The sequence below is a fragment of the Carettochelys insculpta genome, chromosome 4 (assembly GCF_033958435.1).
Source record: "Carettochelys insculpta isolate YL-2023 chromosome 4, ASM3395843v1, whole genome shotgun sequence".
Classification (NCBI taxonomy): domain Eukaryota; kingdom Metazoa; phylum Chordata; order Testudines; family Carettochelyidae; genus Carettochelys; species Carettochelys insculpta.
This window is the reverse complement of record NC_134140.1, coordinates 68831879-68853621: the sequence shown is the minus strand read 5'-3', so window position 1 is coordinate 68853621 and position 21743 is coordinate 68831879. Positions and strand designations below refer to the sequence as shown.

The 21743-nt window shown below is 44.2% G+C and overlaps 1 long non-coding RNA gene across 1 annotated transcript; it reads left to right on the top strand.

Moving 5' to 3' along the window:
- Positions 1 to 1966: 1966 nt before the first annotated feature.
- Positions 1967 to 21274, top strand: LOC142012067 (uncharacterized). Its single transcript, XR_012645254.1, has 3 exons — positions 1967 to 2057; positions 18862 to 19010; positions 21156 to 21274. It is a non-coding gene; the product is annotated as an uncharacterized LOC142012067 (long non-coding RNA).
- Positions 21275 to 21743: the final 469 nt, after the last annotated feature.

Genomic DNA, 21743 nt, shown 5'->3' with positions numbered 1-21743 from the left:
CTTTTTCCTGAGTGTAAATAACAAGTTTAGACACACCATGTTGTTTCTATAATTTAGATTATGTTTTCCAGAGTGCATTGCTTTGCAGTAATCAGCATTGGATTTCATCCGATATTTGGTTTCTCAGTCACCTAGTTTCGAAAGAGCCCTTTGTAATTCTTAAAAGTTGGCTTTGGATTTAACTTCTTGAGTAGCTTCATAACATTTGCAAACATTCCCTTCTTTTCTAAATCATTTATAAATGAGTTGAACAGCAACGGTACAGCTACATGGGAGTCACTACTATTTACCTCTTTCCCCATTCTGAAAAAAGAATTAATCCTGCCTTTTGTTTCCTGTCTTGTAACCAGTTACTGAGAGGACCTTCCCTCTTATCCCACATCTGCTTAGTTGGCTTAACTGCCTTAGTGAAGGATCTTGCCCAAGACTTTCTGAAAGTCCAAAGTACAGTATACTAATTCAATCAAACTTGTCAGTTTGCTGATCCCCTGAAAGAATTCTCATAGATGGGTGATGCATTATTTCCCTTTACAAATGCTATGTTTACTCTTTCCCAACAAATTTGATTATCTATGGCTATACTATAGCAATCTTTTGAAAGAAGTCCTTCTGGAACATCTCTTTTGAAAGAGCTTCTTTTGAAAGAGTGCATCCATACACAAAAAAGTGTATCAAAAGAGTGACCTGCTCTTTTGAAAGTGTCCACACAGCCTCCACTCTTTCTAAAGAACAGGTCCAAGCTTGAAAAATCAGGTGCCACGAAGACTTCTCTTTCGAAATCAAAAGAATGTGTCACTCTGTAGCCGGTTCAGGGCTCCTTCTCTTTCGTAAAAAGGGCTTGCCAAGCCTCTAAACACACTTTCTTTCAAAAGAAGCTTTCAAAAGAAGACATTGTTCCCGAAACAGGAGTGGAAGAGTGCTTTGAAAGGGAGCGTGTTGCAGGGAAGAATGGCCACTCCAAGGCCTGGAAGGGTAGGATCCCTTCCAGCAGCCATTTTGTGTGAAGCCTGGTCCCTCCCAGTCACCTGACCACAAGTCAGGTGGTGGGGCCAGGGCAACAAGAGCCTGGGCTCAGGATTCATTTGTAGTGGGGTCTTCTGAGAAGCTAGAGGCTGGCTCTAAGCTCTCTGCCCGGGAGTCTGAGGCCCCAGTCTGTACTGGGCATCAAGAGGAGTCAGGGGATGGCCCTGGGCTCCCTTCCTGGGAGGCTGAGTTCTCTGCTGGAGCTGAGCCTCCAGAGGAGCCAGATGACAAGTCTGTGCTCCCTGCCTGACAGCCTGAGGACTCTGCTGGGGGCCAACCCCCAGGGGAGCCAGAGGATGGCTTTGGGCTCCCAGTATGGGAATTGGAGGACTGGTTAAGTGAGGCCAATGCCTGGATTTCATTTTCTTCTGGAAGAATGCCTTTTCTGTGTAGATGCTCCTGGGATCTTCTGATCTGTTCTGTTGACATAGTGTGGTCCAACTACCTGACTGCTCTATTGACAGGGTGGCCACTTGGAACACTATCAGAGGGGATTCCTGGCTGGCAATTCTCTTAAAGGCACCCCCACCCTGACGTCTGCTCCCTGCCCATGCCAAAGCTTACCTACCTCCACAAGGGAAAGCGCAGCTTCAATGCTTACTGAGAGACACAGGGGTCTCCAGCTAGTCATGGTGCCAGAGCGAGATAAGACTGTCAAAAAAAGTGCTGCATTCTGTCAATTAACTATCGACAGAACACCCTGGGAATCCGAATGCTCCATAGATTTTGTTGGCAAAACCCTTTAGTGTAGACACAGCCTGAAAGCTTAGCTTGCGTGAGTGCTTTCCTTGCCCAGTTTTGTAGTTCTGCATCCTACAATACAGCTACAAATTTTGTCTTACACTGTGAGTCACATGCATGTCAGTAGTAAAGCACAAAGAGTGGACAGCTGCCAGCCTTGCTAAGTGGAGATTTTATTTTCATTACCAGAAAGGGAACTGTTATTGGGTGTGTTATTAAGGTCAGTCTGATTCAATAACCGACAACCTCCTTGAAGCCAGGAAAGCTTCTTTATCACATTTATCTGTTAAGCGGTAAGTGCCAAAATAGAAACTCAGCAGACTGCACTAAATTACGCAGCAGTGCAAGACAGTAGCTAGCGTATTACGATGTTATTCATATCTTTATAAAACTTTTAAGTTAAGCTTCTACTATACTTTGCTTGCTCCCATCTGCTTTATCTGGTAATCGATGCAAATTACTGATGGGTAGATCTCAGAATGTTTAGATAAGAACCTAGGAATCCAGAGTCTGACCTTTCCAAACTGATTGTGTTTGCAAAATTGGGCTAAGAATGTTTTAATTATAGTAATACTCAAAGGAGTTATCTTGGAGAGGTCTCCGATTTCCAGTTAAAAAGAAATACCATCTGAATAACTATGGTCACCACTTCCCAGCACAGCCAGGTCCAGCCAGAACCCAGAAGTACAGTGGCACAGAGCAATGCAAAATAAGGAAGTAAAAGTTATCCAAACATTAATTTCAAAAATGTTTTGATTCAAATTGAGTGTGAATTTAGGCCTTGGATTGTTTTTCATTTTAACTGAACTGGTTTAATCCACCCTTTGTTTTGATCCCTGAAACATATTTATCATCTCTATTTTAAAAATGCACCCAGAGTTCTGGCTTCTGAGCATGTTAATAGAAATAGCAACAGCCCTGCTCTGTAATCTTGCTCACTAGTACTATTAGTATAAGCTTCTTCATATTGCCAGTAATTATGACTTACCTCTGATATTGAAAAGAATTATAGTCTATTTCATTTGCCATTCAATCTTTGGTCACTTTGCTGTGATTACCAGACAGTGCTGAAAGTGGCACTGTTGTATGTTACTATCTCGACCAGGGATATAAAGCAATCTTCTCAGTTCAACTAGATCAGAGTTTCTTACCTGGGGGATACGAATCACGGGGTTGGGGGTAACAAGTCGGTTTGGGAGGTGGTATTTGCAGATGCAAGACTGGCCTTAGGGAATGGCAAGCAAGGTAGTTCCCTGGGGCGTCATGTCACAAAAGTCCCTGCAAAGCTAATTTACATGCTTCAGCTCTGGATAGTAAGGCTTACACTCCTGAAAGGAGTACAGCAGTCCAGAAAGGCTGAGGACTAACTTTCTTACGCAAGGCAGACACTTGCTCATACAAGAACTGAACCAAAATCACTGAATTTATTCTTCGTGGCTCAGTGAACAGTCATTGGATGATCTTGTTATCTGTGAGCATGGGCTGAATATAAAACTTCAGTTGAGACATGCTCATTATTTCACTGCAGTGTACAGAGGTATTGTGCTGGTTTGATGGTGTCATGGGTCAATTTAGAGGGAATAAGACTGTTCCGGTAATCCAGGTTGATGCTGAACTATTGGGTGGAAGTTGGCAGGGAGAGTTGAATAGGAGCTGGGTGTGAGAGGGTTGGATTGGTGAGACTAAAGAAACTGTTTTCTTCCCCTCATGACTCAATCAATGTCCCAGACCCCAACAAAAATCATATCCCGTGATTCCCCTGACCCCCACAAAAAGGTATTCCAGATTTTTCTTTTTACAGGGAAATGGGAACAAAGTTGCTGTAGAGGATACAAGGGCAAATTCTCTAGTATCTACAATACCACTGGCTGTTTTGGGCATCAACCATTACTATTATTCCTCACCCAAACTGGCTGCTGCTTCTTGTGTAGCTGTAGGTACAACCTATAGCATAAGTAGTTTTGCTTCAGTTGGAAATGCCTCAGATCCTGTGTGATATTATAGAATGCTACACTTCTCACTATTACGTGCTCTATTACAGAGAATGAAACTGAGATTGCTGCCAGACTTGATCACACAAGTAGTGCTATTTTAACTAACAACTAGATACATTTTAAAAAGTTTCTGTCACAGTCATTACTGCTGTATCTGAATCACATGCAGGAGACAAGCACACAAACCACCTGTTGCCTGACTGTGGCCTCTGGGTACTGGTTAGCAGCAGAGTAAGTTCTAATGCTCACGTGGAACCAGAATGTCTGTTATGCGAGACATTCTGACTTTTGGGAACTGCTCAGATTTGTAGTGAAAAGACAAAATTACCATTAAATGAAAAATTCCACTTTGTTGTTCAGAGCCATAAAAATTCTTTTCTTATGTTAAAACATTAATTATACTATTATAAACATTCCAAGTAAATTCCCTTGTGGGTTTATAACCTACCAAAGCTTTCAATGTGGTCAAAATGAAATATTTTGACTTTTTCCCATTTAAATTTGCATCAAAAGGAACATGGTCTTGTGAATTGTATTTGTTTTAATGGAAAAAAATTGTTTGGCTGACCTTTTTTCTTTTGGGGATCAGCTCTGATAAGGACTGGTTCATTGGTTCAGGGTCCCTGCCACCATCTGTGACAGAGACTAAAGGATATATCATGTTGTTTTTCCAGTTTTCTTCTGTTGTTCGGGCTAGATCTTAATAAATAGGTATCCTGGACCATCTCTTTGCCTGTCACTATTACATGGGCCACCACCTGAGAACTGATCACCAAAATAGCATTCCTATGATACCCAAAGCAATCACTTATATGGAAAAAAATATTGGGAAAGCATTGTCTTTTACTATGATTTAGTGACTGGTGTGAACTAGCAATTTATGCTCTCCCACCCTTTGCACCCCACTGGAAGATTATGGGCATAACAGCTGATCAAAGGAAGTTCCAGTGCAACCTCACTACCCCCACCTTCACTTCAGTCTTAGGATGCATTGACTTTTCTTCAGATTGACTGCTGGTAGACAGAGTTGTAATAATTTTATGGTTCCATCTTACCCTATTCTATTCTCATGCACCTGCAGAGTTTTGACTTCCAGTCTTCTACTCGCTAATCACGGGGTATGATTTCCACTTTTTGTTTTTGTTTTTTTAAATGTCAGTTATCACACATCTAGGACAACAAGCATTAATTTCAGCACTGGTTAATGTCAATGCCATATTTCAACAAAGGGTCGGATAATGAAAAGTTATATAAACAAAACCGATTGCACTGTACACTATAGCCCAGAAGGCTAGCTTGCCTTTATGTTCACTGACTTGCTTTCATTATATTCCACCTTTATCATATTCATCAGTAATGCAAGGAACATACAGGCCTTTTATCTTGTAAGACATTAGAATTGGAAATTAGCATAAGGCTTGAGCCCTATGGATTTTGACACAGAAAAATACCCCAGTGGCCCCCCTCTAAGTTTTGGGGAACTAAAACTTGAATGTACAAGGGGAATTTTGTTGGTGTTTTCCATAATGGCACCTACCAACCACAAGAATATGAGTCAACATCTGCAGATGACTAGACGACATATATCATAAATTGAGATCACTGGTATACTAACCACTAGAAGGCCACTCGAATAACAGAATGCAGAAATAAAAAATAAAGGATAGGGAACCCTACCCAATATGCATTAGACATGGTGACATTAGCATAACCTATTATAAAAGTAGCTTCTCAGCCTAGCAATAGGGGAGAGAGAAATATAACTGTTGTGAGGTGCCAAAATGGTGGTGATTGATGTGGAAGGTGATAGTCATGAAGAACATAATAGGTAATATTTCAGGTTTTTCTGAAAGTGATGGTGTGATGTGTGGATGTTCAACTGCCCATTCTGTAGAATCTGTAATTGTCTCACTGAATTGGAGTGATTGTGACTTTGTTCAATGTACTGACACATTATTTTAAATAGAAAAGAGGCCTGATCTTGGAACAAGAACCTCTCAACCTTCAGAAGTGCTAACTGGGAATTCTTATGTAATCAATATGATTAATGCATAATCCATTGATCAGGCTGTATCACCAAGAGAATATCTGTTATAGAGATACAGCAGGATCCTTGCTATTCCAGATGAGATTATAGAGATTGCCCTACACAAACTTCTGCTGTGGTTGCTGAATTTTAAAGTCAATGTTCTGTTTTTTGCCCCCCACCTCATTCTTTTTGTAAGTTGGATCAAATAATGTCTAAAAAGCACTCCCTTATATAGATTAGAAGTCATTTCCATACTTGAGGAAACAATGAAAATACTTTCATGTCAAATGTAATTTACCTGGCTAGGCATTTTGTGTTTTCCCTATGTTAGTATTTCATATATGGCCTACCTCCCTACCAAATATCCCTACTGCCACACCTTCATGATCCTCTATTTAAGCCATCTGGTGACTGTGTCCATGAATAGACACCATTGCTATTGAAATAACGGTAGTGTGATAACTTCAACACTATAACCTCTTTGCAAGAAAAGAAGCAGCCGTTCACATTCAACAATAAGGAAAATTAAATTAAACTGAGAAATACCAAGTCAATGTATAAGTGAAAAGAAAAGCCTTCAAGTAATTACAGATGTAACATGAATGATATACAAAAATAAAAGGGGAGGCTAAATGAATTTACGTTTATATATGAGTTTGACGATATTCCTGGTATGAAAATCCCTGAGTCCCTTTTTAAATTGTTTTTCATACAAACACAAACAAAATCTTGTGCAATTTTTTGTAGCTACTAAATGCCACAAATCCACCAGAGAATTAGGTATTTACTTGTTGTTCTAAGTCAATGTCTGGAATGCTGTCTCCTAGTTTTACCAACTGTTAGGTTTACAGAGTTTTTCTAATTGGACTAATTAAGGAAGATTTGACAAATTACTCATCTCACAATTTGTTTTGTTGGATCACTGCTTTCAGTTAATTATCAGGAATATGACAAATTATCAGGAATCTGACAGGAGGAATGATCCATGAATAATTAGAAACTAATTTTGGATTAGCAAAACGTGTTTCACAGTATTCTTTTGTGAAGCTGGGGTTACTGAAGAAAATCATGGAAAAATGCAGATAAGCCAATATTTGTTTAGCAGGATGCATGGACACTGATTATTTAATTATTAATGATTCTTCTTCTTCATCTTGACAGTATGCAAATTCCTGCTTTCAACTAGGCTTTTATGCCCAGAAAAAAATAATATTTGGGAGTGGGAGCAGAAAGGCTGCCTATGGGGCACACAGGAGTATCATGTTTGACCTGGCCCATTTTTAGCCAGGTGGCAGGGCCCAATCTTACATTTGGGTTCAAACATCAACTAGCATGATGCTGACATTAGAAGGAAAATATTTCCCAGGGATATATTTAGGCAAGTGGTATGACTGAATGCATGGAATGCCATTTAATTAGGAAAGGGACATAAATTTTCCAACAAAAAAGGGACACAGAAAATTTTCCACGAGTTTCAAGAACAGACACTGAAAAAAGACCTCCCTCTCAGAAGAGAAGGGCTTTATGCAGAGATAGGATGGTTATTTTGGAGAGCTTGAGCAGCAGCCTGTATGATATTTTCCTCTCCAACATTAAACATAATCCATTGCCCATAATCCAATGGGACTGGGGTATTTTTAGCGTCGCCTTATCTTGATACACTAGCTGAGTTGCCTGAACTAAATTCAGTTTAAGAAATTATCTTCATACAAAATACCCTTCTTGGAGCAGGCCACAGGACACATACAAGATCTGAAACGTGGAAAACAAAAAATTAGGAGAGGCCCAAAACTAACTGGGGTTGGTCCTCAGCTCATGTACATGATCATAGTGTCAATGCACAGCAGCAAGTATCTGGTCTTCTGGTACTGCTGGCTTAACAGGAATTTGTTACACACTTTGAAAATCTCCTGACTTCCAGAGATAGAGAGATGTACAGACTCCCTCTCTCCTCTGGTAAGAATTCCTTACACTGGTGGTGGCAAGTCAGGACACCCTGGCGTACCACCCAAGATGACTGTTCGGAACATCTAAGATTGAATGGGGGGAGGATTGAGCCCAGACTATCTATTTAGTGTTCCATTTCAGGAGACATCAATTTATCCATAAATGACAGTTTTGTAAGTTTCCCTCATAAAGATACCCAGAATAATAATCTGGTTAAATATCATTGCATCATTCTGCATCCCTTCTTCAGTGTGCTCTTGCTCCAATGGTACCGCTGTACTACAGATCCAGAGCTTCCATATGGTCATCCATTTCGTTCAGTTTAAATAAGCACATTAAATAACCCCTGGCCCGCACCTGCATGCTCTTTGTCCTTTGAATCTGTACAGTTCCTCCAATTAATTCTACCAATTTATCATCCTTTTATTCATCGAATTCTAGTTCCAGGGAGTCTCCACTCCATTGGTTTTATAGTATTGCCTCATTTACTTTGTGCTGTACCAACCAAATAGGGAGATACTTCCCCAGTAAAGAATTTACATTAAAAGATTAAGCTATGTGATTCATTTATAGTAGAAGTCTCATGGTACCTGAACACCAGAGAAATCCATTTATATGTGGTTTGATACAAGATAAGCTCATGTTTGTCCTTTTTCATAGGATAAAGAGAGAGAGACATGTACAGACTCCTTGTCCCGTCTGGTAAGAATTCCTTACACTGGTGGTGACAAGTCAGAACACCCTTGCTTACCTCCCCAGATGACCACTGGAAACAGCTAAGACTGAATGGGGGGAAGGATCAAGCCCAGATGGGAGATTTTCCAGTCTATGTCAGAATAACTCTGAGGGTATTAAGCTTAGCTTCTGTTCTCTGTTTTATTTTGTTTCAGTCGCATTACTCTGCATCTCTTACGACCACTTAAATCCTACCTTTTCTACTTCATAAAATCACTTCTATTTATTCAAACAATGCCAGTGCAATTAATATTACGGGGAGAGGGAGGGCAAGGAGTCTGTGTGCATCTCTCTCTTTACCCTGAGAAAGAGGGTGAACAGGCCCACAAAGGCAGGTGGACATAAGGGGCAGTTGCCCCAGGCCTGGCATTTCAAGAGGGCCCAGCACTTCAGCTGCCACTGTCGGAGTAGCATGGGTGGAGATTGCTGGTCTGGGACCCTTTGAATTGCTGTGGTAGTGCAATTCCAGCTTCCAGCTGCGCATGGCTGGGAGAGGGTGGTTGCTGAAGGAGCAATGCCCTAGGCTCCACCTTTCCACCACTTCTTTCACCCCTTTAGGGGCATGGAGCTGGGCTCCCCTCCCACCTAGCCCCAAGACAGCTCTCAAAGGTGCTGAAGGTGAGCTTAAGCTTTCCACAGCCTTTGAGGCTCTGCATTTGTGCACTGAGGCAAGTCCCTTTTGCAGAAATGTCCCATAACTGAGCTGATTTCAGTGTCTCCATTATACTGGAAAGGACTGTGATCCTAGCTCTGTGTCAGTGCTGGAGGAGGACAGAGGGGCCTGTGTCAGTAGGACAGAGATGAGGGGTGGGCAGGAGGGCTAGAAAGGATGCTTATTATTATTTCACACGAGCCACGTCTACACGTGCCGGCTACTTTGAAGTAGCCGCGCCAACTTCGAAATAGCGCCCGCCACAACTACACGTGGCGGCGCTATTTCGAAGTTGACATCGACGTAAGGTGGCGAGACGTCAAAGTTGCTATCCCCATCAGGAGATGGGAATAGCGCCCTACTTCGACGTTGAATGTTGAAGTAGGGCACGTGTAGCCGATGCGCGTCCCGCAACATCGAAATAGAGGGGTCCGCCATGGCGGCCATCAGCTGAGGGGTTGAGAGATGCTCTCTCCAGCCCCAGAGCTCGATGGTCGCCGCGTGCAGCGGCCCCTTAAAGGTCCCCGCCCCCTGCCTTCCTGTGCAGGAAGCTGAGAGAGCATGCAGGCGGCAGCACAGCCACGCAGCCGGCCTGCACGTCTCACAGCAGCCAAGAGACACCCGCCCCCACTGTGATGGCCACCCGCCAGCCCCCCAAGCGACCACAGGGCACTCCCCCCAAGGGGAGCCAGGGCTTTCAGGCTGGCAGCCAGCCCGGGAAGTGGCAGTGGGGCCCCTCCTGGATGGAGGCCGAGCTTTGGGACCTGCTGGGGCTCTGGAGCAAGGAAGAGGTGCTCCAGGTAATGGGGAGCAAGAGGAGGAACGCGGATGTGTTTGCTCGGCTGGCTGAGGGCCTGGCCGACTGGGGTCACCCTGCCCGCACTCCTGACCACATCAGGAGTAAGGTGAAGGAGCTGCAGCAGGGTTACGCCCAGGCCCGGGATGCGGCCAGCCGATCTGGGGCCGCCTCCATCACTTGCCCCTTTTACAGGGAGCTCAAGGAAATCCTGGGCCCCTGGCACACCTCCTCCCCTCCAGCCACTCTTGATACCTCGGCCGATGAGCCCCAGCAGGTCCCGGAGGCGGAGTCTGCCCTGGAAGCAAGTCCCGCACCCCAGGGTCCCCCCCAGGAGCCCACCCCGGGACACCGGAGGAGGAGGAGGAGGAGTGGGGATCCTCCTCCAGTGATGGGCAGCTCCGGATCGCCATACCATCTCGGAGCTCCAGCAGGGCGTCCGCCCACCGGGTGTCCCCCGACTGTGGGAGCGGACCATCAGGTATGTACCCGCCCGGTGCACACCCCCGGGGTTGAGGGGTGGGGGCAACAGACATGACCAGGGCCCTCCACATGCCCAGATGACCATGGCCCCAAGGACAGCAGTGGCATGTCCCTCAGAAGAGTGCATCAGCCCCTGCCCCACCAGCATGACAGTGCCATGCCCCATCCCTGGGGATGGGGGGAACGGAATCTAGGGTCCCCTGGGGGGAAGGGGGTGGGACACCCATCAGCAGCAGTAGCATCTCCTGGGGATGGGGATGGGGAACCAGCAGCAGAGGGGTAGGGGGACAAGGGCCACAGCTCGGGGGCCACACTAACGGCTGTCTCCACTCTTCTTACCCCCCCATGTTCCGCAGCTGCACCATCGGAGGGACCGGAGAGCGCTGGCGAGGTGTCAGTGGTCCCGGAGAGCGCACCAGGGCCATCACTCCAGGCCAGCCCCTCGGCGGAGCACCGACCAGCCCCAGGGCGGGGACGACGGCAGACCCAGCAGCACCCATGGACGGCGCCAGACCCCCAGCTGCTGGCGATCCTCCATTGGCAGCTGGAGGTCTCGGAGCAGTGCCTGCGGTTGAAGGAGCAGCGGCTCCATCTGCAGGAGCGGGCGCTGGCCTGGCGCCAGGAGGCATGGGGGGCCTTTATGCACACCTTCGAGTTCATTGTGGACTACCTGGCCCCCCCATGCCGCACCGGCCGCCGCTCTGCCCGCCCTGCCTGCTCCACCCGCCGCTCCACCCGCCGTCGCACTGCCGTCCGCCACCAAGGGGCCCTCCGCCGAGGGAGACCTGGGGCCTGCTGACACCCGCCGGCCATATCTACCGGTCCGCCCGGCCCCCAGCCAGCCCCGGCCAGGGCTGAGGCCGAGGCGCAGGTCGTGGCTGCCCACCCCAGCGCTGGATATTAGGGGGTGCGGGGCCCAGGACGTGGCCCGTCCCCCCCTTTGTACATATCCCCGTTTACTTGTGTTTTGTATATAGTTTGTATTAGACCCCTGTTATTTTATGATACCTGCCCCCCATGTAAATAGTTCTCCCCTTCCTTGTCTTCCCCTTTTTTTTCTTTATCATCCATATAATATATATAATATTTATATTGGTTGTAAATAATATATAATAATAATAACAGTTCAACGTTTTCTGGTTTCACGAACAACGTCTATTTTTATTTTCAAGAAAAGTGTGGGGGGGTGCTCTTGGGTGCTCTGTGGTGTGGGTGTAGGGGCAGGGAGTGTGGTAGAGGATGGGGGGGGTGCAGTGGGGGGCCTGCCAGCATTCACCCCGCGGCCTCGTCGAAATGGGCCCGGAGGGCCTCCTGGACCTGGATCCCTTCAGGGTTCATCTGGCGACTGGGGGCAGCGAGTGGCTGCACATCGGCCCTGCCAGCCTCCACAGCACAGCCCTGAAAGAATGCCTCCCCCTTGCTCTCCACCAGGTTGTGGAGAGCGCTGCACGCACCCACAATCTGGGGGATGTTGGTGGGGCCTGCATCAAGGCGGGTGAGGAGACACCTCCAGCGCCCTTTGAGGTGGCCAAATGTGCGCTCAACCACCTGGCGTGCGTGGTTCAGGCACATATTGAAGCACTCCTGGCTGGCTAACAGATGGCCCGTGTAAGGGTGCATGAGCCAGGGCCGGAGGGGGTATGCCGCGTCTGCGATGACACAGAGGGGCATGGTGGTGTCCCCCACAGGGATCTCCTGCTGGGGGATGTAGGTCCCTGCCTCCAACTGGCGGCACAGGCCCAAATTCCAGAATACCCAGGCGTCGTGGGTGCTGCCAGGCCAGCTAACATATACGTCCAGGAAGCAGCCCCGGCTGTCCACCAAGGCCTGGAGGACAACTGAGTGGTAGCCCTTCCTGTTTAAGAAGCGTCCTCCACTGTGCTCCGGGGCACGGATGGGGATATGGGTCCCATCCAGAACCCCAAAGCAACTGGGGAAGCCCAGGGTGGCAAAGCCTGCGATGGCGGCATCCGGGTCCCCAAGCCGCACGAGCCTGTGGAGGAGCAGGGCATTGATGGCGCGGACAACCTGCAGGGGAAGGACATGGGAGAGCACCAATGAGGAGTGTGCAGGGTGTGTCTGGCCCTCCCCTGCCAGGGCTGCCTCCCCCTCCCCGTGGGTCCTCTTACCTCCATGAGGACAGCCCCCACGGTGGCCTTGCCGACGCCAAACTGCTGGCCCACGGATTGGTAGCTGTCTGGAGTGGCCAGCTTCCAGACAGCGATGCCGACCCATTTCTCCATGCTGAGGGCACGCTGCATGGCGGTCTTCTGGTGCCTCAGTACTGAGATGAGCCACTGGCATAGCTCCAGAAATGTTTGCCGGCTCACGCGAAAGTTCTGGAGCCAGCGGTTGTCGTCCCACTCTCTGAGCACCAGCCACTCCCACCAGTCGGTGCTCGTGGGGTAGCTCCACAGCCGGCGGCGTGTGCGGCGGGGGGGGGGAGGGGGCTGCAGGGTCTGGGGTTGCTTCCTCCTCCCCTGGGGGCAGCTCCTCTTCTGTGGCTAGAATATGATCAGCTGTCTCCTGCATGGCATTGAGCAGGGCGAGCACTGCTCCTACAGGGGCGGCTGGGTGGACCTCTGGCTGCTGCTGCTGGGGGTACATGACTGCATTGCCAAGGTGTGCGTGCCTATGGCTGTGCAAACCACGTGCTGTGCAGGCTGAGTGTGTCTGGGAGGGGCCCTTTAAGGGAGCAGCTAGCTGTTGCCCCGGAAGTGCTAGTCCGCCCTGTGACCCTGTCTGCAGCTGTTCCTGGCACCCTTATTTCGATGTGTGCTACTTTGGCATGTAGACGCTCCCCCACAGCGCCTACTTCGATGTGGTGCTGCCCAACTTCGACGTTGAACGTCGACGGCACCAGCCCTGGAGGATGTGTAGACGTTATTCATCGAAATAGCTTATTTCGATGTCGCTACATCAAAATAAGCTATTTCGATGTAGCATACACGTGTAGACATAGCCATGAAGTGACAGTCACAAGGGGCCTCTGTGACTGAACCTGTTACAACGTTACTCACCAAATTCTAGTTCCAGGTATTCTCCACTCCATTAATTTTATAATAATGCCACATTTACTTTGTGTTGTACCCACAATAGGGAGATACTGCCCCATGCAAAGAATTTACATAGTCTATATTAAGTATAAGATATGTGATCAATTTAGACTAGTTACAAACCTAATGGCTTCAGTGAAGTCACACCTGAATTTGATCCATTACGTACAGGTACAACAAGAAGTCCTGTGGCACCTTATAGACTAAGAGATATTTTGGAGCATATGAAGAGGGTCTTTGCCACGAAATCTTATGTTCCAAAATATATGTTAGTCTTTAAGGTGCTACAGGACTTGTTGTTTTTGAAGATACAGACAAACATGGCTACGTCTCTGATATATGTACAGGTAGTTTAACAGTATTTTATACTTCTGAGAAAGTATGTGTTATGAGGCCATTGCAGGTCAAAAGAAAAAAAATTCAGACATTGTCAGAGCCAACTGTGGTTCTTAAAGTTAACCAATTTAAAGCTTGATCAAAATCCCCCTGAAATCAACGGGAAAATTTCCTTTTGCCTAATGGAGTGCTAGACTTTTTTTCTGAACCTATCTTTTTAACACCAAGGGTGCGTCTACACTAGCTGGCTACTTCAAAGTAGCCAGCACAACGTCGAAATAGCACACGTCACATCTACATGAGCCATGTGCTATTTCGACGTTGAAATTGATGTTAGGCCGCTAGACATCGAAATCAGTATTCCCATCTGAAGATGGGAACAGAGCCCTACTTTAACATTCAATGTCGAAGGAGGGCATGTGTAGATGATCCATGTCCCGCTACTTTGAAATAGTGTGGTCCTCCATGGCGGCCATCAGCTGAGGGGTTGAGAGACACTCTGTCCAGCCCTCTATGGTCGCCGTGTGCAGCAGCCCTTAGCCCAGGGCTTCTGGCGGCTGCTGCTGCTGCAGCTGGGGGTCCATGCTGCATGCACAGGGTCTGCAACCAGTTGTCGGCTCTGTGGATCTCGTGCTGTGCAGGCCGAGTGTGTCTGGGAGGGGCCCTTTAAGGGAGTGGCTTTGAGCTTTGCTGGCCCCTTATTTCGATGGGGAGTGCTTGTGTGTGTGGACGCTCTGCATTTCCTTCCGGGGCGTCTCCTTTTGATGTTCTCCGTCGCTACTTTGATGTTGAATGTCAATGGCACCAGCCCTGGAGGACGTGTAGATGATACACGTCAAAGTAGCTATTTCAATGTTCTTACGTCGAAATAGGCTACTTCAACATAGAGTGCTAGTGTAGACATAGCCCAAATTTTGGCCAGATAGCAAAGCTAGATGAGTTGCCAAGAACTCGTCTCAGAGGGATGAAGTGCATATCTTTCACAGCACTAGAAATTCCTATCAGAGGAGAAATTTTGTACAATTCTGATCCTTAACTGACAACAACTTATGCATAAACTAGACTGTCTGGAAAGTCCTTCCAGTCAAGTTTTGAATAAAGAAATCGAATCTTCCTATAAGGGCAACAGCTTTTAAAAAGTCTTGTATAGAATTAGCTTAATAGTGATGGGCTAACCTCTACAGATTCTGACATTAAGTCAGTGCTCCCCGTTCTCCAGCCAGCCCCACAGATGCAGCTGCAGAGGTGCCAGTGCTCTGTACCAACACAAAAAAAAACACTGCATTAAGGTAACATCCAAAAGTTAGTCTACAGGACTGCTCTAACCTACTCCTTAGGAACCCTTCCCATCAGTTTGATTTGTCAGCTAGTACACACAAGGTGGTGCAGTCACACACTTCTATCTTGCTAAAATCTACTCAGGACTCCCCCACAATTATTGCTCCCCAGCAGAGGCAGAGAATATGTGGCACAGATCTAGCTCAGCTTTCAAGCACCTGATAGGAAAATTTTCAGCTGCCCTGCCTGGGCAGATTTAAGTGCCCTTTGTGCTGCTGGTGGACAGCAAAGGAGATTTACATTGGATGGAGGCTCTAGCTTAATATTTAAAAAATATTATTCCTATTTACACTTTAAGCATATTTCTGACATTTTCATAAATATCAGGGACCCTTTATTAGCATTTGTAAGTCAGGTGATACCCGAAGATTTACATAAGATTTAAACATGAGTGTTTATAATTGTTCCAGCCATGTGTCAATGTTATGAGGCTTTTGTTTCATTCTTGCTTTTGTGGATGCACATGCTACGCAGGAAAAAACATGCAGTCCTGTGGCACCTTAAAGACTAACAAATCTATTGTTGGTAAGACACACTTCATTAAATGAGCAAACATTTCTGTTCCAGAGCCTGATCAAGTAGGTGTTACCCATGAAAGCTCATTAACTAATAAATAAAATTGTTAGTCTTTAGGTGCTACTGAATTGCTTGATTTTTATTTTTTGTGAAGCTACAGACTTACATGGCTACTCCTCTGATGCTATTCAGGACATATGTGCCACATGGGAGTATCTTACAGATTGATTAAGAGATCATTCTTATTTTGTACCTGTTAAAATGTGTTTCTTATAAACACAAGGGAAAGACATGTATACATGCACAAAAATCAAGAGGATCATTATAAGGAAAATTCATTAATGGGTTCTAGGAAAGTATTTCTGAAATAATTAGATTATAGCCCTGTGTATCAAAAAAGCTTATACCTTCATACTACAAGTGAGAGCCACTGGGATGTGTCATGAGTGACCAATCTCTTTCTTATGGAATATGTGACAAGAAAAACAAATACCTTTATATGATTCCTTGAGCTTTCAAGTTCTATTTGACCATATTTGGGCAAGAGCACCATTTTGGGGATTATTCATAAAGTAAAGTGTCACTCAGTGGGAATAAGGGTAGCAGAAACTGTCCTTTTTAAGGCTGAGGACTAGGTGCAGCCTATCATTCAGGAGTTCTCTTTCCTCACTCTGAGCTCAGACCAGCCATTGAGTACTAGATACTTTTCAGTCCTTTTGCATGTTCACCTTTGCATGTATGAGAACATTCTTTTCTACATCTTCTGTGATCCCTGATATCTACACTTCTATGTCCCCACATCTCTGAATCTCTTTTCAAATCTTATTTTGAAACATTTTTAGCCTTTTGGATTGTTTCTTAGTTTTGCTTTTTCAAAGTTTTAGGCTCAAATGCTTGAATGTATTTATTATGCAATGTCTTAGCATTGTTATTTTTATATACAATTATTGTTTGCAGTACTGAAATATTAAATTCTGCAAAACACTTTGGGATGCAGTTTGCCAGTAAAGTTGTGCTGCACTGTAATCGTAATCTACTTAAGTATAAAATAAAGTCTGAAGTAAAGCCAAAGGGGGAAAATATACTACGTTTGAGAATAGCACATTTTGAAACATTGTAACAGTTTGAAAGCAATCAAGTGTGATAAAGCAGAGGGGAAACAGCATGGAGAGAGAAACTGAAAACGTGAATGATAGATTGAAGCGTGCCCAGAGGATATGGAATGCATAACATGTAGCAATAAAATGAGACATTTATGAAAGCCAATACAGATGAAGGAGGAAAGTCAAGAAATAAAATGAGTGTAAGACAAAGCAGCTGTAGCATCAGCATCATAGAAATTAGGCATTGACATGACTTGTTAGGCCATTGTCCCCATACCTCAGGGTTTGGGTAATGTTTAAAACATCAAGTGGAGTGACTGAAAAGTTTGCAAACTGAAGTTGGGAAAGTTTAAAAAATATATTAAACGGCAAAGATAGAGATCTAAAAGACTGCACCAGGGACTGAATGAATTAGAAAAAAATTCTAGTTCATAATATAAAAGAGAATAATGAAAAACTAAGGAAGATGACTGCTACAGCCATTAATACACTGGGAAATGAAATGACGTTATCCATTTTTTCACTTTTCCCTTTAAATGACAGCAGGTAGAAGGTGCAGATCTTCATTCCAAATCCTTGCACTCCGTTTGTTCTATGTCTTGATTTTTTATAATAAAGACCCTCTTGCCTTCATGTTAGTCTCACCAGCATTGCACCATCTCTGCCTTGAAAACTGATGGGATGAAAGAGGAGAATGGCTTAGGACACTGCTTTGTGGCTGAACTGGTCCCCATGTCCAGACACTTATTAAGTAACAGTTCGGTGACAGATTAATTTCTAAGATTGCATGCCTAGAATTTCAGGCAGAAAAAAAACCTATTAGATCATATAGCTCAGCTCTAAGGCCTGGGATGATAAAGGATTAGGTATTTACATGGCTAAAAAATATAGCCAGAGTTGTAAATATTAGAGAAACAGGAGTTTTTGAAGGGATATTATCATTCTCAACTTGTATGGTTTAATCCAACATCTAATCTTAACGGGGGTTAAGAAGAAACTTCTCTTGCGAGTAGGTTTTCCTGCAATTACATATTTGGTACAGGTCACTATAAGAAAGAGACAATACTGGACTTGATGGGCCATACTGAAGTTAATCAAGTAGGGTAATTCCTATAGAATTCATTCACTTAAAACCCAGCACACTGACAGGTTGATCAACTCAAGAATAATGAATTTTTATATCTCTACATCAGATGGACAAGTTTACAACTCATGAATCATTCATATATAAAGGTCTGACGGAATAAATTCATATTTTTAGAGAGAAACATTGTAATCAGCTGGAAATTTCATAGCTGGATCTATACATCACATCCTAAATTTCTAGGCTAATGCTTCTGTTGCAGATCTGTTATGAGAAGGCAGTCAAGTTACATTCTCAATTTTCTGGGCAGATGCATGGTTCTTGCACCTGCTTCTTCATTTCTCAGTACTTTCTGAGCACAAATGAGAAGTCACACCAGACAATGTTTTGCCCATTTAGCTAGCCAGACAACATTTTCTTTTAATGCTGCAATTAATGTATTATTAATTTATAACTTGATTAAGCAATGGAATGCCTCAACTTTTCCTTAACTCCCTGGCAAGAATTTCATGACCTCAAGAGACCCAAATCCTGAGTCAGAGAGTGAGTCAGATAAATCAAAGAGCTCCTAGTACTATTTTCCTGGACTTTTGGAATTGCGATTTTTTTAAACTATATTCCCATTGTCAGTGTGTCACAGTGGCCACTGTTTGGTAATAGTGCCTCTTCCTGACTATTCAGGGGATTAACTTTGCAAGGTGTTTTAGCCCTCTCCTGGTGTCTTTCCCTATCCTGTGGCCCATCTTAACCCAGGAATTTCAGTCTTCTCTTCATCACTGAGCCTCTTCCAATGGGTTACCCAAAGTCCTTCCATGCAGTCCTCTCTGGCTCTTCCCTGATGGTGCCAATTTCCCACTGACCAGTAGTCATTACTCTGGAGTTCCATTCCAGGGGTCCTAAACCTAACATTTGTGGGCTTTACTATCCCAGCCCTTACTGCTTCTTCCCTGGAGTGCTTTGTACACCTACTGTCCCCTGTCCCCCATTCCCTGGGTATACCAGCACCAAATTCTCATATTTCTTTCCAGGGAGTGACTACTCATTCCAAGCAGCAGCCTTGCCCATTCCTGCACAGCTGAGCCTACTTTCAATGAATTTTCTGCTCTTCACCTATGGAATTAATTGGCCTCCCTGCCGTCTTACCCCTTTCAATCTCATGTGGGGCAGACAACCCAATGTGAGTAACCCATATTTCAAATCAAGAAATATTATTGTGTAAATATAGGTTGAAAGCAGTAAGAATTTGGAACTTAGACGTAAATGTTGAAGCTATGGACCAGAAAAAATGCCTGTTGCAGACATACAATACAGAACTTAATATAATAATATATGGAGATATACCTATCTCATAGAGCTAGAAGGGACTTTGAAAGGTCATCAAGTCCACTGAGGTATCGCTTCCCCATAAAGAATAAAAATATGTCAGGCACATTCTTTAGTAAAGAATAAAATTGCCAGCCACATAGAAGAACGTAATTTGCTGGGCAAAAGTCAACATAGTTTCTGTACAGGGAAATACCATCTTACTAATCTATTATAGTTCTTGGAAGGGGTTAACAAAGGCATGGAGAAAGGGGATCCAGTAGACATAGTGTACTTATATTTCCAGAAAGTCTTTGACAAGGTCCCTCACAAAAGCCTCCTATCCAAATGAAGTTGTCATGGGATAAGACGGAAGATCCTTTATGGATGGAGAATTGGTTAAAAGACAGGAAACAAAGGGTAGAAATAAATGGTAAATTTTCAGAATGGAGAGGAGTGACTAGTAGTGTTCCTCAATGGTCAGTCCTAGGACCAATCATATTCAACTTATTAATAAATTATCTAGAGAAAGAGGTAAACTGTGAGGTAGCAAAACTTGCAGATGATACTAAACTGCTCAAGATAGCTAAAACCAAACCAGACTGTGCAAAACTTCAAAAGGATCGCACGAAACTGAGCGATTGGGCAACAAAATGGCAAATGTAATTTAATGTGGATAAATGTAAGGTAATGTACATTGGAAAAAATAAACCCAACTATACATATAATATGATGGGGGCTAATTTAGCTACAAATAATCAGGAAAGAGATATTGAAGTCATCATGGATAGTCCTCTGAAAACATCCACACAGTGTGCAGTCAAAAAAGCAAACAGGATGTTAGGAATCATTTAAAAAAAAAGAATAGAGAATAAGATGGAGAATATTTTTTGCCTTTATATAAAACCCTTATATATCTTTTTGCCCTTATATAAAACACTTTATATATATATATATATATATATATAATTATGGTATGCCTACATCTTCAATACTGCATACAGATGTGGTCACCTCATCTCAAAAAGGATATATTGGCATTAGGAAAAGTTCCGAAAAAGGCAACTAAAATTATTAGGGGTTTGGAACAGGTCCCATATAAAGTTAGATTAAAAAGGCTAGGATGTTTCATCTTAGAAAAGAGGAGACTAAGGGGGGGGGATATGATAAAAATATATGAAATTATGAGTGGTGTGGGGAAAGTGAACAAGGAAAAATTATTTACTTGTTCCCATAATATAAGAACTAGGGGATACCAAATGAAATTAAAGGGCTGCAGGTTTAAAACAAATAAAAGGAAATTCTTTTTTGCATAGCGCACAGTCAAATGGTGGAACTCTTTGCCAGATGAATCTGTGAAGGCTAGGACTATGAAAGGGTGGTTTGAGCATTGGTCTGCTAAACCCAGAGCTGTGAGCTCAATCCTTGAGGCGGGTGCGGGGGATGGTGCTTTGTCCTGCCTAGAGGGCAGGAGACTGGACTTGATGACCTCCCAAGGTCCCTTCCGGCTCTATGAGGTGTATGTGTGTGTGTGTGTGTGTTTAAAAAAGAGCTAGCTAAATTCATGGAGGCTAGGTCTATAAATGGCTATTAGCCAGGATGGGTAATGAATGGTGTCACTAGCCTCTGTTTGTCAGAAGCTGGAGATGGATGGCAGGAGAGAGATAGTTACCTGTTTGGTTCACTCCCTCTGGGGCACCTGGTATTGGCCACTGTTGGCAGGCAGGATACTGGTCTATATGGACATTTGATCTGACCCAATATGGCTATTCCTATGTTCTTAGTAATGGGATGTCCACATTTTGAAAAAGCGTGACTGCATGAGCAGTATTATGAATTTAAAAGCACCTGGAACCTGATTCTCTCTCTAATAGATATTAAAAACCATGAAAATGTTGTGTTACATAAAAAAGAAATTTGGTTGTTAGGTGTTCTGTACCTATTAAACTAAAAGTCGCTCTGTACTTAAGTTGAAGATGAGTGAGTGACACAGGGAAATCTTTTGGCTTCTTTAATCTAGATCAGATGCCCCTGAAGAAACCTTGGAAACCTAATGAAGGATGTCTCTCTCAAACAATTCCTGTTGAAATGAACAAGATGGGATAAATTTATAAAGGTGATTATGATCTCATGCTCTGTGATCAAAGAGCATTTTATTGCAGATGTTTACAGTGTTTTATCAAATAACGATCCACTAAAAGATGTTTCTTAACTCATTTTAAATTGCCATTTGGTATAGCTGTTAGTCAGAGGGACTGGATTAGAAATCCTTTTTTTCAGTTATACAAACTAAGATATGATTAAAAAATCTCTGGGCAATGAGATTAGTTGAGATACTAAAACCAGAAAAGTATTTTTTTCTGCTCCCCACAAAGTAATTCTCTTTACCCTAATAAAAGTATGAGTTCTGGATGAATAAGCTGCTGTCATTTCACAAGTTAGAGCTGGTAATGTATGCATATTTTTTCTTCCGTATTCTGTATAGTGCTATATTGACCTTCGATTAATAGTCTGAATTTAGTTGGCTTAACTGAAATTACTTAATCAGACATGCAACACTTCTCACTTATGTGGGTGAAACTCAACTGCAACACCACTGAAATAAGTG